The 20,197-nt window shown below is 36.4% G+C and overlaps 1 non-coding gene across 1 annotated transcript; it reads left to right on the forward strand.

Annotated features, from left to right (window-relative positions):
- Positions 1-2,462: 2,462 nt before the first annotated feature.
- LOC145110256 (small nucleolar RNA R71) lies at positions 2,463-2,569 on the forward strand. Its single transcript, XR_013709640.1, has one exon. It is a non-coding gene; the product is annotated as a small nucleolar RNA R71 (small nucleolar RNA).
- The last annotated feature ends 17,628 nt before the right edge of the window (positions 2,570-20,197 follow it).

The following is a 20,197-nucleotide window of genomic DNA, read 5'->3' on the forward strand; positions in this document are numbered from 1 at the left end:
CGAAAATAAATTAAAAACACAAAAGAAACATTCTTCATTCTTCATCATCCATGTCGGCTCCTCTAGCTCCACTTCCTCCTCCTTCATTGCCTTTCCTCATCCTTTCTTCCCAACTCATGATGTGGGGGTAGCCGGGTCCAGGTCTCGGTGCGATGTTCATTTGTTGGAAGAGATAGCCAAATGATTGATTGTTATAGTTAACTCCTCTTCCAATATCATCCAAGTAGCACCGGTACTCAAGTTGATTCCATCCATCGTTCTCTTCTTCCACCGGAATAACCGGTGGGTCTTCCCGTACCCGCTCGCTTCTTTGCCTCACTCGCCTTCCCGGCTCCTCGGGGATAGCCGGCTCATCCGCATGAGGAATAGAAAAAGAATCACCAAACTTTTCCACAATCCTTGCCCTCCTATATAATGTGGTGTTGAACGGAGGGGGATAAATGACCGTCAGCGCCCTTGACTCTTGCAAATCTAATACCCCAAATGACCTTGCAAGCCTCGTCACAAACATCCCTCCATTAATCTTGGAGTTCATCTTCTCCTTAACAGCCCCTTCAGCAAGATACTTGGCTACGCGATAAGGGAGATTGCAGAAAACATCGGGAGTAATAATACTCCAAAGATAAAAGATGTCAAGGGTCGGGACCTTGTCCCAGTCCTTTCGCATATTAATCGTGCTGGCAATCAACCGATGAATGAGACGGTGGAGCGGTGAACGTATGTGACCCTCCTGTATGGTAGATGGGATGTACACCCGGTTAGCAATAGTATTCCACCAGGTAGAAGCAACCACTCCCTCGGGGAGATCTTTGTGGCAATTCTCTAAAAAAACTTCAAAATCTTCATTCAACATAGTGCTTTGCTCATAGATTCCAAGCCTCCATGAAAATTCAGCCATGCTGCAATGTCGCAGCTCCCCACCAAGAGAAAAGGAAACTACATTGGGATTGTAGTACTCACTACCACCTCGGAATGAGATGGTAGCAAAAAACTCCCAACATAATTCAGCGTAGACCGGTTCTTGAATTTTGAAAAGCTGTACCCAACCATCACATATGATGGTTGAATCCCCCAAATTACATTCTTTCACCAAATATGGTGTTTGCTCTTCTTCCAAACCAACTTTCCCCATCCAATCCCAATCCACTGCATTGGGTAAATGAATCTCTTTCTGTTTTAAAGCCTCTAACTTGTTTTTGGCACGGGTTTGAGACGATTTGGATGTGATTTGGCGGAACGAGAGCCACAGGATGTCCCCTTGGCTTCCCCCTCTTGAAGACTGACCTCGTCTGGACATGGTACCTTTTCCCTTGAAAGTCGAGGATTAAGCCAAAAATCACAGAAATCGCTTGAAGGAGGCTGTGCACGGCGAGTGTGTGGGTAAAATGGGTAAAAACCCTTATTTCTCAGATTTTTATACCGTCTGTGTAAGTTGGCTACTCGCCGAGTAGAAACGATCTACTCGCCGAGTACAAACGCTTTTACGCGGTTTTTTGGTTATTTAGACAAGCACTCGCCGAGTGGGTTGGTTGTTCGGATTTGGCAGTAGACTCGCCGAGTCCATATTCTGTACTCGGCGAGTAGAGCTGTCAGATTGAAGATTTTGATTTTCTGCTTGATTTTCTGCTTGATTTTCTGCTTCCTCCTTCTGTGATTCTTTGGGTGCTTCATTCTGAATAGGGGCCAGAGGAGTGATTATTTTCCCACTTCTTGTTGTGACTATCTTTATGTGCGCGCCTCGTGGGTTGTTTTCGGTTTTGCTAGGAAGTTCGCCCGGTGATCTTTGGTTTATTTGTTGAGCAAGTTGCCCTAGCTGCGTTTCTATGTTGTGGATAGATGCTTGCTGGTTTCTAAGCATGGTCCTTGTTTCTTGAATTGCAGCATCATGATCACTATGTCTCTTTTCTGAAGCAGCTACAAATTTGGTAAGCATTTCTTCCAAACTTGGTTTTCTTTCTTGTGATGGCTCCTCCTTTTGGTAAAAACCCCTTCCCTTTTGGTTGAACTTCTCCTCCTTAGCCTTCTTGTACTCGTCATAAGGGAGCCACTCTTTCTTTGGTCTACGCCAATCTTCATCATATCGGTCCCCACTTGAGTAACAAACTTGCACCTTTTTGTTGCCATTCTCATCCAAATCGCAGTCTCTAGTAAGGTGAGGCCCATTGCAATTTTCACAACCCACCCGAATAGCATGTATCGTTTGGTCCATTTTATCCATCCTCCTATCCATGGTTTTTAGCATAGCCATAACTGCTGACAAGCCTTCTGAAGCTGCATAGGCGGCCCCCCTCGTCACATCATTTCTTGGATTGTGGTATTCTCTAGAATGCTTAGAGAATTCTTCAATTAGTTGCTTTATCACTGGAGGTGCCTTCTTCGTGAGTGGACCTTGCGAGTCAAGTAATTGCCTAGTGGTAACATTTACTCCATCATAGAAGATCGAGACTTCTTGTTGACTATTGAGGTCATGATGTGGGCAATTCCTTAGCAGGCTCTTGTACCTCTCCCACGCTTCATATAGTGATTCTCCAGCTTGTTGTTCAAAGTTAGCTATGGCTTTCTTTAGCTTGGATATCTTGGATGGCGGGCAGAATTGATCAATGAACTCTTCTTTCATTTGGGCCCATGTAGTGATAGATCCTGGGGGCAATGACTTGAGCCAATCCTTGGCAGCACCCTTTAAAGTAACCGGAAGCATGCGAAGTAGCTGAGTTTCCCGAGGCACATTTGGAACATTGAAATAATCAGCTACATCATTGACTTCGTCCAAGTGTTTGTAAGCGTCTTCGTGGTCTTTGCTTGTGAAGGGGATCTCCTTAAGTAGAGCCAGGATGTGACCCTTGAGCTCAAAAGTAGCAGTAGCGGGGATTGCGGGTTGCACAAGTCCCGGTCCGGTATCATCGCGTATCCTTTTCTTCCATTCCCCCATGGGGACTTCATCATTGTTAGCCATGAGAATAGCTAATTCGTCGTCGGAATCGGAAACGTGACCGAATGTAGGGTCTTCTTCTTCCTCGGTCTCGTACTCGGCGTCTTCTTTAGTTGGGTCTTCGATTGTCAAAGAGGCGCTGGATGCTCCTGATTTGCTGCTCTTCTTCTTGCTGAAAACGGACTTTAGGTTCTTTAGTGGCGAATTCCTTGAAGAAGCGGATTCTCCAACGGATTTTCCTTTGTTCTTCCTTAGGGCGGATTCCGGGTCGTCTAGAGGAGGGATCAAAGGTGTATCAGATCCTCGGGTCATGAAACAACTGCAAATAAAACAAGAAAAACACGTAAAAAGAACAAAAATAAAATAAAGGCTAAAACTGTGAACAGTGATGGACTCGCCGAGTTTCGTCGAGTGCACTTGGCGAGTTCAAGGTAAAAACAGAAAAATTTTCTACTTAATTTATTAAAACAGGGATTGATCAAAACCTATACTAACTACTAAATTACCTCAGAATTAACTTTGTGTAAGATAAATCCCACACAAAGGATCGATAAAAATAGATATTAGTGCTAATTTAGAACCGTTCCCCGGCAACGGCGCCAAAAAACTTGATGTGTGTGAAATGCACTGGTTTTAATCCTACTTTTGAGTTATAAATTAAGCACACAAACGCAGTGAACCTGTCTTTTAGTGGTATAGTTGGGTAAGTAGAGTGTCGAACTCAGGGAACGGTAAATTAAAACTAAAGACTAATTTTATCTAAATTAAATAGTAAATATGGGTTTTCTCTAGTTTTACAAGACTAGAAACTTACTAATACTACTTAGGCTAAGAACTAGAAAAACAAAGATTTAACTGAATTTAATAATAAAAGGGACTTCTGTTTAGTTCAACTCAATTGATCCTATGGTTGATATTATGGTAATAGTGCAATGGATTAATTCTTCTATTGGCTACCGATTCAAGTGATTAGCCTTGCGTTCGCTACGATAATCCTTAGAAAACAAACTAACTCAAACAGTGATCAGTTGTCTAATTTAATTTAACTCACTAGATTATTTATTCGGGTTAATTTAGACTTGTAATAGCTAACTAAATTGGTCCTTTAGTTAACCTCTTGCTGATGGTCATCAAACAAGCTCACACATGAATTTACCTAATTTTTCTTATTAATTCTAGTTTCACGTTCGTTAGTCCTAGATATATGATAAAGTGGTCACATAAACATATGGGGTTGATAATTAAAAGATGTTCATACTATTTAATTATCTTCCTATTAACAGAAAATTAGTTATCATTCACACACAAGGTTCTTTAACAAGCTAAAATTAACAAAATCACCAATACTTAATTAATCCTACCATTAATCAAACCACAATATCAATTTTGTAACCACAAACAGAAGTTTAAGAGTTTTAGCTCATGATTGAGGTAATTAACAACAATAAAACGAATTCTAATTGTCTAACCATAATTGAGAAACAATAGATTAAGTAGAATGATGAGAATGTGCCTCAAATCTTCTTCGGAATTGGATTCTAGGTTGTATCTTCGTTCTTTAGGGTTCTTCTGGCTCTTCAATCGCAGCTTGCTTCTCCCCAAAGGTTCCAGTAGTCCTTCCATCAGATTAAGACCCGCTATTTATAATTATCACAAAACAGGGGCTACTCGGCGAGTAGGTCGTGGACTCGCCGAGTACTAGTGTGAAATCCGTGTTCGGTAAGGAATCTTGACTTTTCTTTTGGGAACATTCTAATGAACTCGTTGAGTACATGCGTGGACTCGCCGAGTAGGTGTGTAGTTTTCCCTTTTTCTTCATTCTTTGGTCTCTAATTGCTTCTCCTTTTTCCTTTCTGCTTCCAAGCATGTCTTTTGGACTGAAAACACAATATAAGCATTATTAAGTACCTTTTGTCCATATTATGCATATAATTAGCCAAAAATGAATAGAAATATATGTTAAATATATGATTAATTATGCACATATCACCTACTAACACGTATCATGGAGGAATCACAAAACTATTACTGTCCTGATAGATGAACCTCAGGGCAAATCCTTAACAATAAAATAAGATAATGGGGATGAGAATTTGGGTTAATTGTTTGATGATTAAACATATTAATTATATTATTGTGGGTTGAAAACCCTATGTACTCACCAGGTTTCCCAACCTGACTCGCTCAGTTTAATGTATCACGGGTAGCGATATTAAAGATACATTATGCTGAAATATTTAAGGAGTATTAAGTCACTATTTTAATTACTGTAAGGCTTGTAATATTTCGTTATGCTTATGTTTCTGTATTGACGATGACATTCCAATGTTTTAATTATAAATAAAATATATTTCTTCGGAGATGCTTTAATAATATCATTATCATGTTTTCTGGGAACAAGCTCCATAATATTATTCCTCAAAAAGATACTTTGATTTTAAATACGCATAAACAAATCTGTATTTTCTGGCCGTGAAATTGGGGATGTCACAACAGACTACAACAATTGAGAGTTTTAGTGATTGAAGGATGTTCTCGAGATTCGCTGCAGGTACCTACTAACTTAGAATCCTTATATCAACTCCAAAACAACTCATACATTTTAAAAATCATAAAATTACTTAAAAATCTGGGAAAACATCCGGATTTTCCTAATTTACTTAAATCAAAAGAAGAAGAAAGACCAAGAGCTTCATCACCTTCGTAGCAGAGAAACCCATAGTTCCCAGTCAATCTTTCAGTAGTCTCCGAACTTCTCTCTCCCTAACTTCCAAAGATAAAAAGGATTTAAGTTCTCCCTCTATCATTTGAAATCAATAGGATTTAATTCTCCCTCTATCATCTGTAATCGTTATAATTTTCAGTTATCTCTCTATCATTTGGAAATCTGTAGGATTTTAGGAATCGATCGCTCTCTATAATTTGGAAATCTGTAGGATTTCAGGAAAAAATTGCATTAATAGACTTGCTTATGACTATATAGTGTAAAACAACATGACATGTCCATCTAAACATATTAGGACGATGGCTCCACGAAAAAGTCTACAAGTTCATTCACCACCAACTCGTTGAGTCACTCGAAAAAGAGTAACAACGGTAACCCAAACATCGGGAGAAACTCCAAATCTTGGAGCAACTCCAGTCGGAAACACAGAAACCCCACCAGTTATCAATGTCTCAAACCCACCATTTCAAATGGATTCTACTTTAATGTAAACCCAGCTTGCACAAGGGATTGCTACAGCCTTAGTTGCATATGAGGCTGGCCGAAATAAAAATACTGGGAACAGTAAAAATGGTGGCGGCACTCTGGTGGTTAATCAAAACAATCCCAGACCCTACTCATACAAGGAGTTCATGGGCTGCAAACCCCGATCCTTCTTCGGCACAGAAGGAGCTCTTGGTCTATGCCGTTAGGTAGAAAAGATGGAGGCAGTATTTTGCATGAGTGGTTGCACTGAGGACTGCCGAGTCAAATATGCTACCTGCACACTGATGGATTCCACCCTGACTTGGTGGAATAATCATGACAAGTCCATAGGAAGCGATGAAGCCTATTCCATGGGATGGGAACCTCTGAAACAAATGATGATCAAGGAGTATTGTCCTCGACAAGAAGTCCATGCTCTAGAGGAGTAGCTTTGGAAACTTAGCATGAAGGGATCGGAGGTGACTGCCTACACCTCCCGATTTACCGACCTTGCAAACCTATGTCCAGGAATAGTCACCCCGAAAGACAAAAAAGACTGAAAGGTACATCTGGGGATTAGATTCACCCGTTCAAGGTTTGGACACTTCATCTAAACCCACTACCTATGATAGTGCTAAGAAATCGGCCTATCAATTGACTGAGCAGTGTATCCATCAGTGTACCATAACCCCACAAACGGAAAAGAACCAAACAAGGAGTACAAAACAGAAGTTCCATTGAAAGTCAAAAGGGACCTCCAAGCATCACTAACCTAAAACAAAACATGTGGTTGTCTATGCTGCAAATAACAACACTCCCACCCCATCCGAGTCCTACGGTGGGACTTTACGTCATTGTACCGAATGCAATTTCCACCATGTCGAAAATTGCAGGGAGGTAATTTGAAACAACTATAACATGGGAGGTCATATTTTGAGGTACTGCAGAAAGACCCCAACCACTACAACATCAACCACTGCGGCAGGAGGAAGTCGTAACTGCTTCGAATGTAATCAAACAGTGCATTTTAGGAAGGACTGCCCGAAACTAAAGAATCAAGGTGGCAATGGAATAGCATTTATGATCACTGCTGGAGATGCTCACCAGGAACCAACTGTGGTTACCAGTACGTTTTCTATCAACAATGTTTAGGCTTTTATATTATTTGATGTTGGTGCCGATAGAAGTCTTATTTCCCATAAGTTTAGAAACACGAGAAAACGTAAATTCGACAAACTTAATACAACTTACACAATAGAGATGGAAAACATCCAAATAAGAAAACACTTTAGAAATACTCACCAATTGCCTTCTCACCCTGAATAACCACGTCTTTCATGTCGACCGAATACTTATGCCCACTGGAGGTTTCGATGTGATCATTGTAATGGATTGGTTATCGCCTCATTGAGCTGAAGTTCTATGTTATGAAAAGGCTATTCGACTACCTCTACCTAACAATGAACCCTTGTGATTTATGAAGATAAATCAGGGAAGAATATAACAGTCATTTCTTGAAAAAAGGAAAGAAAGTACTTACAAAAGAGATGCTTCAGTTTCTTAGCCCATGTGGTGGATATGCAAGGCAAGGATAAGGAAATAAAAGACATTCCGCAAGTGTGCGACTACCCGGGGCATATTTCCAAAATACCTACCTAGAGTACCTCCAGTCAGATGGGTCAAATTCGGAATCGACCTAATCCCGGGTGTAGCACCAGTGGTAAGATGTCCTTATCGTTTGGATCCATCGGAAATGAAAAACTCTCCAGTCAACTCCAAGAACTTCTTGACAAAGACTTTATCCGACCAAGCTTCTCTCCATGGGGAGCTCCAATATTGGTTGTAAAAAAGAAGGATGGATCGTTCCGGATGTGCATCAACAATTTAAATTCGAACACACTCACCATCAAGAACCAATACCCACTCCTGAGGATCGATGACTTGTTCTATCAGCTACAAGGATCCTACTACTATTTGAAGACTGAGGCGATTAGGGATTGGAACGAACCAACAACACCAACCAAAGTACGCCACTTCCTAGGACATGCAGAGCTATTACCGAAGATTCATCAAGAACTTCTCTAAAATAGCCAAGCCTCTTACCACTCTAACCCAGAAAGACAAGAAGTTCGATCAGGAAGACAGACAATAGTTTTTCTTCCAGAAATTAAAACAATTGTTGTGCAGTACACCAATTTTGTCTCTTTCGGAGGGAACATAAGACTTTATAGTATTTTGTGACGCTTCTCACCAAGGGTTAGGATGCGTATTGATGCGAAGGAATAAAGTCATTGCATATACATCCAGACAAATTAAAGCCAAACGAGACAAACTACACTATGTAAACCCCTGGAATTCCAAGTAAGAGACTGTGTCATACTAAAGGTTGCACCATGGAAAACGAGATAAATTAAATCCCCGTTACATCGGACCTTTTGAAATCCTGGCAAGGGTTGGTCTGGTGGCTTACAAACTCAAGTTAGCTCAAGAACTCAGCAATATCTATGATACCATCCATGTGTGTAATCTTAAGAAGCGTCTCTCTGATGAGAACCTCGTCATTCCACTTGATGAAATCCATGTCAACACTAAACTTCACTTCGTGGAGGAACCGATGGAGAACATTGATCGAGAAATCAAAATCCTCAAACAAAGCCACATACCTATAGTAAAATTGCGATGGAACTCTCGTATAGGGACGAAGTTTACTTGGCAACGTGAGAACCAGATGAAAGAAAAGTACCCGCAACTGTTCAGCAGTGCTCCCTCCACTAGTGGAACAAAGTAGCCTAGAACTTAATAATTTCGGGACGAAACTCCCCTAATGGGGAGATAATGTGACATCTTTTGTAAAATAAATCATTTCATTACAACCAGTATAAGTTACCAGAAGGTATCTTACTTCCAAATGTGTAAACTATCAAACGAATCAAACAGCTCAAACTGCAAGCCTAGTTAAAGCGTCTGAAAAACTAAAATTTCGTATTAAGCAGTTGTGAATGAATAAAACATTCTAATCTCATATTACATGTTACCTATTTCCAAAAATATAAAGAACGTCCAAAACGGAGTTCGTATGTAAAAGATACGACAGTTATAAAAACACAAACCAGTAAAACACTAATTTTCTTTAAATTGCTAAAACCGAATCGATTCGTTAAGGCACTTGCACACCACAAATGTGAATTCTGAAAGCGTTTTTGGAATCAAGCAATGGTCCAAATATTTAACTTCATACACGAAATATTTTTAGAGAAAATATTTGCAAAAGTCGAAAAATTGAGCATTTGTGGCCATTTAGACGCAAAACTTTAAACGTGGTTTCCCGGAGTTCTACAACTCGAAAAATTAATCCGTTTGGGTTTCTGGAATCATTGAACTAGGCTCTATCATTCTCCACTTTCAAAAAAATATTCGATGTCGGGATCTCGATACACAAAACTAATGGTTTTTTGGGAACCCTTTGCTAAACATGACATCACCTTAGGGCCCACATGTGCTTGGAAGAGTGAAAAATTAGATTTTTGGCTTCTATTCCTTCCCTAGCCCACGTGGGATGCTACTTCCCTTCTCCTTGTTTGAGTGCACTCTTGCATGAAGGTACAAAGCATGGGGTTTATGTGTGTTGAACTTTCTTTCAAAGCATGGTGGTGCATGGCTTGTGAGAGGCCTTCACCACTATAAATAGAAGGCATTAGCCTCTAATTCTTCACACCAAACCATCAGCCCTATCTCCTGTCTCTCACTCTCCCTTAATCTTCTTCTTTCTTTTGGTTTACACCACCAAGAAACTACCCACCGGAGGTGGTCTTGACCATCATAAACCGCCACAGCCCCCCTTTTTGCCCCCTGTTTTGTCGAGCAACCACCACTTCTATCTTGTGTTTAATATTCTATGGTGTTTTCTAAGTCCAAGTCTCGGGTTTTATTTTTTCTTTGTGATTATTTCGAGTCCAAGCAACCGGTTATAGTTCGTGTTTTATCGAGGTGTTCTCAAAGATAACCGCACTCTCGACTCTAGTTCACAAATCACACATAAAGGATGAGTGCTTACGGCCCCACTTTTTAAAGCTTTAATATTTTGGGGGAGAATACATATAAAATGATTGCTATTTCGATGATATAAAATCTTATTGAAGTTAAAATGCAAACACACACACACACACACACACACACACACACACACACACACACACGCATATATATATATATATATATATATATATATATATATATATATATATATATATATATATATATATATATATATATATATATATATAGGCTGAGGTTCAATAGAGAACCATAATTAACCAATGAACCAAGGAACCAATCTTTTTTTCAACTTTTAGAACTTATTTTTTATCAAAAAAAAAATCTAAAAATACAGAAATTCATAACTTTTTATCCTTTTTCCAATGATATCAAATTCGAAATTTTTTTTTACGTCAAATTCACATTGTGAATCTTTGAAAATTCACAATGTGAACCCGGATTCACACGGTGAATCCAAAAAATATTTTTCACATTCACAATGTTAATATATGAATTTAGATATTTTTAGATTTTTTTTTTCGATAGAGAATAAGCTTTAGAAATTGAAAAAAAGTTTTGGTTCCTTGAAGAACCAATAATTATGGTTCTCTATTGAACTTTTCCATATATATATATATATATATATATATATATATATATATATATATATATATATATATATATATATATATATATATATATATATATATATCAACTTTTTACACCAAAATTACGATCTGTTCAAGACCTTTTTTTGCCCCTCTTAAACTTTATGGTTTGCAAAACTATACCATATGAAGGTAGATCAAATCGATACCTTTCTAGAGACTACACGAACACATTCATACGATTTTTATACAATATATTATGATTTTTGCAATACTACATATCATTTCAGTCCATTTCAGACCAGTTTGTGAAAACAACCATTTTCACCCTAACCAAGTAGAAATGAAACTGCATTTCAATTCTTGTTGCATTTTATCATCTATAGCCTTAGGGCTTGTTTAAAGAGTTAACAAAGAAGTATGGGTTGAAAACTAAGATAATTTAGGGTGTTATAAATAAACATAAGTTAAAAGACTAAGGGTTTAAAACATAAATGTAACCATTAAATGCGTTTTCACCCATGTAATCAATGCACATATGTGTTCACGGTCCAAAAAGCATCTAGAACATGGGGTTCACGGCCAAGACTTAATCACAAATGTAGTTCACGGCTAGATAATCAATTCTTATTGTTGTTCATGGCCTAGAAATCAAAGGACAAGGTGTTCACGGCCAAGTTATGACCGTGAACATCTCCCAAGGCCCATTTAGGGGCGAAAACACCATGGGGTGAGCCGTTAACCCCAAAGCCCAAGCCCATTATGAGCCGTAAACACCCCTATATATATGTATTCATCCGGAAACAATTTCATTTCTCACATTTTCCAGCTGTAAACACTCTCATATTTGCTCTCAACTAACATCCGTGAACCTTCATAAATTCATAAGATTTTGCCCAGATCTTCAAGTTTTCCCAAGAACATTCAACCATATCTTCAAATCTTCAAACATCCACCAAGAACACACCGTGAACCCAATTATCCAATCGTAAACCCCTTTTTCAACCGTGAACCCATTTCAAACATCCCTAACAATTCTAAATAAATATTGTAAGTATTCCTTAACTAATTAAATCATTATTTAATTTATTATTTAAATTAATATCTTATTAATTTAAATACGACGTCGGGGACAATTATTTTCAGGATACGACTACTGTCACGTATTCTAATTCGAGGATCATCGTTAACACTCCGCAACTCAACCGAACACACACATTCGAGGTGAGTTCATACCCCCTTATTTTCCATGCTTTTTCAATGTTTTTAGGGGGGGGGGGGAATACAAGTAAAACATAAGAAACCTTGTGTTTAAAAATATAAATTACTTATTATATTTTCTTATCGATAACATGCATTTGAACGTGAAAATTTCTAGATACGTCAAACACCATTACGGTTAAACTACAGAATATCTTAAGTCGCAACGATTTTTACGTCGAAATACTACTTTACAAACTTATAAAGTATGATAATTATAGTTTATGGAACAAAGGGAACTATTTTCCAGATCATAACACGGAAAACAAACTTATCAACTATATTAGGTATAGTTTATGGAACGAACGAACTATTTTACAAAGTTACATGTTATTTACAAAAAGGTTTTCTTTATTCTACACATAACCGTCGATATAGCTTTGTGAGATAACCTCTTCAAGTACTTATTTAAGTGTCATCAAAGGTCCCGACCTTAATAACCAGAGTCTCCTGGAGTGAGAGCGTGAGTTTGTGTATAGATCTATACGGGATTGACAACCCCGCACCCCGACTGTTAGCTACAGTTGGAACGGAAGTTCTGGGGTGACAAACGTTATGAGCAATTTTTCGACGCCTGAAGAACGTCGAGTCAGGCCATCCGTTGTATTATGTATGGTTATGAGAACTCTCAATTTGGTATCATTAGTACGATTAGTGTATGAATGTATGAACAACCTTCACATAGTTTTATTATTTATTAAACTACAACAAAGGGTTTTACAAACCAGTAGGACCTAAAGGACTCTTATTGATAATTCTAAGGTTTCTTGGTCTATACTTCAGGGTGATATATAGATAATATCTTATAGGCAATGGGATGGTTGCTTTCCGCCTTACTTCCTCTTCCTTGTTTGGTTGTGGGCTTAGGGCAGAATCACTCAATCAACTGTCCGTTCGATCTTGATGATATGTAATTCGTATGCACTAAGTAATCATAGGAGGAACAGATATGGGTCATACCAACACGTACCGGTATAAGATACTTTTTCTAGATCAAAACATACAACTCTGGGAAACATATATCAAAGTAGTTTTATCAAATAACAGAATAACAAGTATACGAAACTAGCGTACATCAATATGAAAACACTTTGGTCTTAGGGTTTAAGACTAATTCTTAAGTTAATTAAGTATGGTATTTATACTTGAACCTTTCGGTTTTAGAACGTTTAACATTTCAACTTGGTTTCTATGGAAAATATAGGATTTTTCAGGATCATTATCATTATTTTACAAGTAAACAGTTTGAAATCTAACTTTCTGAAAACACAAGGCAATTACTCAACGAAAACAATGATTTACATTAGAGCGGGTGCAACTAGGAACCTATTTACAAGAGATTTAACCTTTATTTACAAGTCATTTTACTTATCTTTCATCACGTCAGAAAATATAGGATTTTCTGGAGAAAAACATTAACATTTTCAAAGAACAGAGATCATACTTTCCAAACCAAAATGCTTATGAACTCGCCAACTTTAATGCGGACACTTTTTTCAAACCACTTGTATTCTCAGAAAAATTAGTAGACAGGTACCCTCTCGGGCGTTTCAAAGACGGAGCATAGTAGCATTACGTCTTATCTTTTGGCAATAGTTTTATGTTAATTATGCAAGGGTGTGAACACAATGTAAACTACATATTATTAATACAATGGTTGTTGTTGCTTTGATTACTACTATTCAATTGTTGTGATACTGTACATGACGTCCTCCGCCCCCGAACGTTTCCGTTGTTCCGGTTTAGGAGTGTGACATTTACGGATCCTAATTCTGACTCCCGATGATTTTTCTAGAATTTTTCTAAAATAGGAACAAAATTGTTATTCTAGATTAATTTTCCTTTTTTGTCTTACAATTCATACCAAGTTTATAAATTGTTATTTTATCAAGTAACATGTTATTTACAAAAAAAACTAATCAAAACATGTTATATATATATATATATATATATATATATATATATATATATATATATATATATATATATATATATATATATATATATATATATATATATATATATATTGGGTCCGGTTGCTCACTACTAGAAAAACAGCCTTTTACGACGTGCAATGCGTGTCGTAAAACGCTCAGACGACGCGCAAATGCGTGTCAAGGAATGCCCTGCCATAACGAGAGACGAAACGCTTTTGCGCGTCGTCTATTTACGACGCGCATTTACGACGCGCATTTATGACACGCATATACGACGCACAATTATGACACGCAATGCGTATCAAGGAAGGCCCTTTCATAAAGGAAGACGACACGCGTTTGCGTGTCGTAACCTTAAGACGCGCGTGTTTATGACACACAATGTGTATCAAGAAAGCCCCTGTCATAAATGAAGATGACATGCATTTGTGTGTCATAAACTTCAGTAACCATTTACGATATGCATTTACAACGTGTCTTTACGATACTCATTTACGCATAATACAAAAACATGTAAACAAATATATACCAAAACAATCAATTTCATCCAATGACATCATGTAATTGTAATACATTGATATTAAGGGGATCTAATTGTACATTGTTATTAAGAGGTTTTCCCTAACTATATAACCTAATACTACATTGCTATTAAGAGACACCTTCTGCAATGTAATGCTATACAAACTAAAAAGATATACACAAAGATGATAAACATCAAATTCCAACTAAGTAGAGTGGCATCTTGCCTTTCATAATTCTTTAAGACTAATGAACCCCTGCTCCGATAATTCTTGTGACCTGATCAAATAAAAGTCAAAAAATTAATATGCTAATATAATTATTAGAAGAATCAAACATGGAATGTTAGTTGTAAAAGACAAAATTACCCTTTTCTCCATCCAAAGAATGTGGGATTTGGAATAAAGACACTGCAATATGAATTACCTAATATCAACAATGACAATCACAATGACAAGAATACCCCCATACAAATGGTAAATATTACCTGCACGTTAGCATGTCATATAGAAAATTACTTACAAGGTACAAGTAAAGCATATCACTTATAATATGCTTTAAATATGCCAGAAAAAAGTCATTAATCTATACACAATCAAGAAAACTGTCAACCACCATATAATTGTCATTCATGATGTTTATCCAATTACATGTAATTGTTTGTATATATACAGAACTTTGTTACTAATTGTAGATTCTCACAAAATCTGAAACAAAGAAGCCTAACACAAATTTTCCAATTTTTTGTTGTAACTTTAATTAGATTATACCCTACCACATTTCTCTTTGTGTCAAACGCCATATAATTGGCATTCATGATGTTTAAGTTTTATTGAGATTTTTTCTAATCTTTTTATGCCAAAAATCATTGATATTATTCCTTAATTGTAGATACATTATTGTCATACCTGCCCGTGTTTATGATATTACCTTACAACAGATAAAACATGAACGATTCAGTTCATCTTAGGCAGTTTCATAATATAAACTGAAACTGAAGATTGCAACTGAAAGCTTGTTAACATAAATTAAAACTTGTCAATTAACCTGGCAGTTTAGAGTCGACAAAAAAACAGGATTTATGGAGCTTAAAAGAAAGATACCAAATTGATACCTTAATAAGTAGTCAGTATCATAGAGACACCTGTAAAATATAGACTTCTCTTAACTATCAAGTGAATATATGATGAATCCGAAAGACAAAACCAAATATTTATGCAAACACGAACCTGATATGTTACCTGATGATTGGTAGGTGCATGTCCATAAACGACAACCACCTTAACACCTGCTAAAAGTTCAGAACTAAAATAAAAAATAAATAAAAAAAAACAAAAAAAAACACCAGTTTAATGGCAGGAAATAGAAAAATTCAAACAACTTTTTTAGTTACAGTTCAATACAATACATTTATGAACAATTTCATAAGATACACTTGTAAAATAAGCATGTTTCATGGTGAATGACAATTTACTTTAATTTTACATATATAACAATTGACAACAAACGAAAAAGCAAATGCATTGAGCATCGATTCATTGTAAAATACAAAATAAAACACATAACTGAGCAAGGATATAGCTCTATGGAATCAGGTCGTGTTTGATCTTTGGTTTTGTTAGCAATGTCAATTAGAATGTGATTACTCTCAACCGATAAATGACCAATTATATAAACGTTTATTGGTATTCCGAACTTAACTATTAATAAAAAAACAACAATTAATTTTTTGTTAACGGGGTTATAGTTTAGGATTTTTTTTAGAAATTCCTCTCATACTAAAGGCCAGAAAAACACTAACTTACTATGAAAATCTTATTGAAAAATATACAACCGACAAAGCATGAGAGGCAATTGACATGAAAAATATATTGGAAAATGAATTTTGTTAACTCTGTAGCTAATTTTCGGAAGTCAATATAGGAAATGTTCTTAACTATTATTATTCACATGAAACTTAGAATAAAAAAGAAATAGCTGAATGAAACTTGTCAACAAAATTGTACTCAAAGCTTCACAATCACAGGACAATCCAAGAATAATACTTACCTAATGCCACAATATTGTTCCATCTGCTTTTGTAGTTCTTCAACCTACAAATCGAACAATGTGTGCGTTTTTTGATTTTATAGTGCCTAATCCAATAAAATCAATATTGTGGAATACTGACCGAAGTAAAGAATCCAGATTGTATATCTACCAGGTAAAAAATTTCAGTTTGGCATTTCATCAAACAGTTGTTGGGCATGATAACATATAAGAAATCAAAGTAAAGATTTGGAGGGTAAGTGGATGTTGAAGAAAAGAATTAAGGACGACTTGAAATCACTATAATAAATCCAAGTAACATATACATGTACGTACCTTAAAAGTTGTATGAGAGATGTTGCATATTCCTAGGAGAAGAGATGCGGTAACAGCGAAAACATCAGATGAAGAAGGCTTGAGAATTCGAGGTCTTTACCTAAATCAGTTGCAAACCTTCGATCAATCAATTCATTACAAATGTTGTTTGGTGCGCTTACGGATTATATAATCAACTTCAGAAAAGTGTATGGATTAGGAAGAAATCGTACCTATCCTTTCATTGCCGTTTCAACGTTGCCTCCAGCAAAAGATTAAGTTGATATGGTTATGGTTTGGAAATAGACGAAATCGATGGTCGAACAGAAATTAGGGGATTAAAAGAGTATATTTCGTGCTTACTGAAGTATAATTCGACCACCGTCGTCCGTTACCTCAACAACGGTCGTCGTCGTTAGCAAACCTAAGGGAAAGCGTCTGACATATATCCATTCGGGAAGCTATTTGATTCGTATGATTGGCGGATGATGGCGGTGAAAATTAGACCATAATCGAGATGAAGGCGGTGGGCGACCAATTAGAAATTCAGAAATCCCCTCTTTACTCTTATGACTCTTTAGATTGCAGTCCTAGAAATCAGGAATCGGAGAATCCACAACTAATTCGATATCTAGAAATCAGAAAATAGAGAAATTAGAGATAATAGAAATAAGATTATGAGGGGGTGAGTGATGAGTGAGGTCTGATGAGTTTTTCTAGAGACAGGAAAGACGACAACGAGACTCCTACCCACAGTCTTGAACGGCGGAACTCTGTGGCGAAACCGATAGCAGCTTGGAACAAGATTCAAGTAAGCCAAATTCAAGATTTGTGAAATTCTAGGGCACACAAGGCTACATGTCGCCTGAATTTCAGTCTACCGGAGTTCCGACACATAAGTCCGGCTTATACGCTTTCGGAGTTGTACTTCTGGAGATATTGTCAGGTGAAGAAGGCAAGTGAGGAAGGAAGGAAGGAAGGAGTGTCGACAACTAGGGCAAGCCGGCAGTCAATATCTGGAGGGGGAAGGAAGGAGCATCGTAATTAGGGAAAGAGGGAAACAAAAGTGGAGGATAAAAAAGAAGGCGGGTTTTCAAAATTTTGGGGATTTCATTTCCCCCCGTCTACTAAACGCGCCTTTCATTAAAATTATAAAGCGACACTTCTAGAGGACGCGCATTTAAGATACAGTGCCCTCCGTGTTTTTAACTTTTTTTCTTATGACACTAATCTAAGGGCACACAATAATGCATGACCTAAATCCTTAAATTTTTTGAATAGATGACACTTTTTTAATGTCACTCTCTTTTGCGTAACATAAATCAATGAGTGTCGTGGTTTGCGCGTCGTAAAAGGGTCTTTTTCTTGTAGTGCATATGAGGACTCATTTTAAAATAACGACTCGTGAGGACACCTTAAAAAAATTGAAAAACAAATCTAAAAAAATACAAATCATAAAATCGAGCATAAATCTATGTCCGGGAGAAAAAAAATTGGAAAAAAAAATTTGCATCATTAAAATTGATCCATGATTCAATTTTAATTTTTTATTTTGCATCATTATGATCCATGATTCAACTTTAATGATCCAATCTCTTTTCTCCTGGACATAGATCTATGCTCGATTTTATGATTTGTATTTTTTTAGATTTTTTTTTTCAAAATTTTAAGGTGTCCTCACGGGTCCTTACTTTAAAATGAGTCATCACCCGATCTTGTTTCTATATATATATATATATATATATATATATATATATATATATATATATATATATATATATATATATATATATATATATATATATATATAAGTTATAAAACTTACATCTTAGATTCTTACATGTACTTGTGTACACTCCCATAAGATTTGTCACATATTTAATCGAATATCATACACTGTTACGCTTATACATATCGTACATACTCGACATTTATCCGTTCAACCTTATCTGTATACCTTTATATCCATATAACTTTATCCGTATATCTAGTCACATAGCTCGACTACATGAATCACTATAAATATTAACTAGAAATCTCTCTCTCTCTCTCTCTCTCTACAAACTATGGGCTTGGTTTCTCTCACTGAATAGTTTTAAGTATTGTTAACTTATACAAAACACCGTTTTGGCTTTCAAAGTTCTTTAAAGATTATTTACAAAATCATATTCAAGTATGGATTTACTTACAAAGAAAACACTTTTAAATGTTTTAAAAGTAGGAATACTGCTGTTAGCAGAAACCCTGTAATTCTCACCAACCTTGTGCTGACTCTCAAAAGTAAATGTATTATCAGGAAATCACTAAAAAGGTAACTCAAACGATGGAAGAGTCATGGATATCTGGCAACTTAGTTTTAATAGTTTTTGTTATATCTGCTTAGCTGTTAAGGAAATCAATGTACTTTTATATTTATTTGTAAGAACCTTGTATTCAGACTTCAAGATGAAAAATAATTAATGTTTATTTATTTTTGTACATGTGCTATATATATCCAATTGCATGTGATCCTTGAATTATGTCGCATAGTCCGACGTCATCCGTCGCCTCAGCCGAGGATGTAACAATTTCCCTATACTTACCTATCATCTCATATAAAAACAATCACAAACATATTCGACAAATCAAATAAATACCCTGGCGAATGGCCACATTTGGTCACATGTATCGAGTATGGCTGGTAATTTTCACGGTTTTAATCTAAGTAGTGGCTAATGTTTTCGAAAATTATACAATCGTCACACGTATTGCAAATAAAATATGGCTAACACTAGGCGAGATTTTAACTACTGAGCTTTAGTTACTCGAAAAGCGAAAATGTGGCATGGCAATTTCGAGAAAAGTGTGGTTGTAGGTCATTTTTGTACTAGTGTCATTAGAAAGATGACAAGGTTTAAAGTTTCCGATCATAGTGCTTTTAAATAGTCAAATGGTATTCCTAATCATAATTTATCTGCATTTACTCCTAATTGTGAGATGATAAAGGAGTATAGTGGTGGTTGTCGAGGACAACAAAATAAATAACCCTAGAAATTTCACACAAATTAGAGTATAATAGTAAGGGGATCGAATCCACGGACATTGGTTCAAATTTTAACCCTATGAAAATCTTTTTGGAAAAATACTTGTGAAACGAAAATAAAAATAAAAATAGGGGTTTTAGTCTTTTGGTTGTTTCGAAGAAACTAAATTATACTAAGACTTGGAAATTGAAAGTAAACAAGTAATGAGTTTTGGTTCAAATCAATGAGAGAATGACGGTTGACATTGACATTCACCACATGGATAACAAGTTAACTTAACATTAGATGTTATGGTGCAATACTTCTGATTTCATTAAACTTGGCTATAGCAATTTATATGTATAAATCAA

This window comes from Lactuca virosa, chromosome 4 (genome assembly GCF_052849685.1).
Source record: "Lactuca virosa cultivar CGN04683 chromosome 4, Lactuca_virosa_CGN04683_v6, whole genome shotgun sequence".
Lineage (NCBI taxonomy): Eukaryota > Viridiplantae > Streptophyta > Magnoliopsida > Asterales > Asteraceae > Lactuca > Lactuca virosa.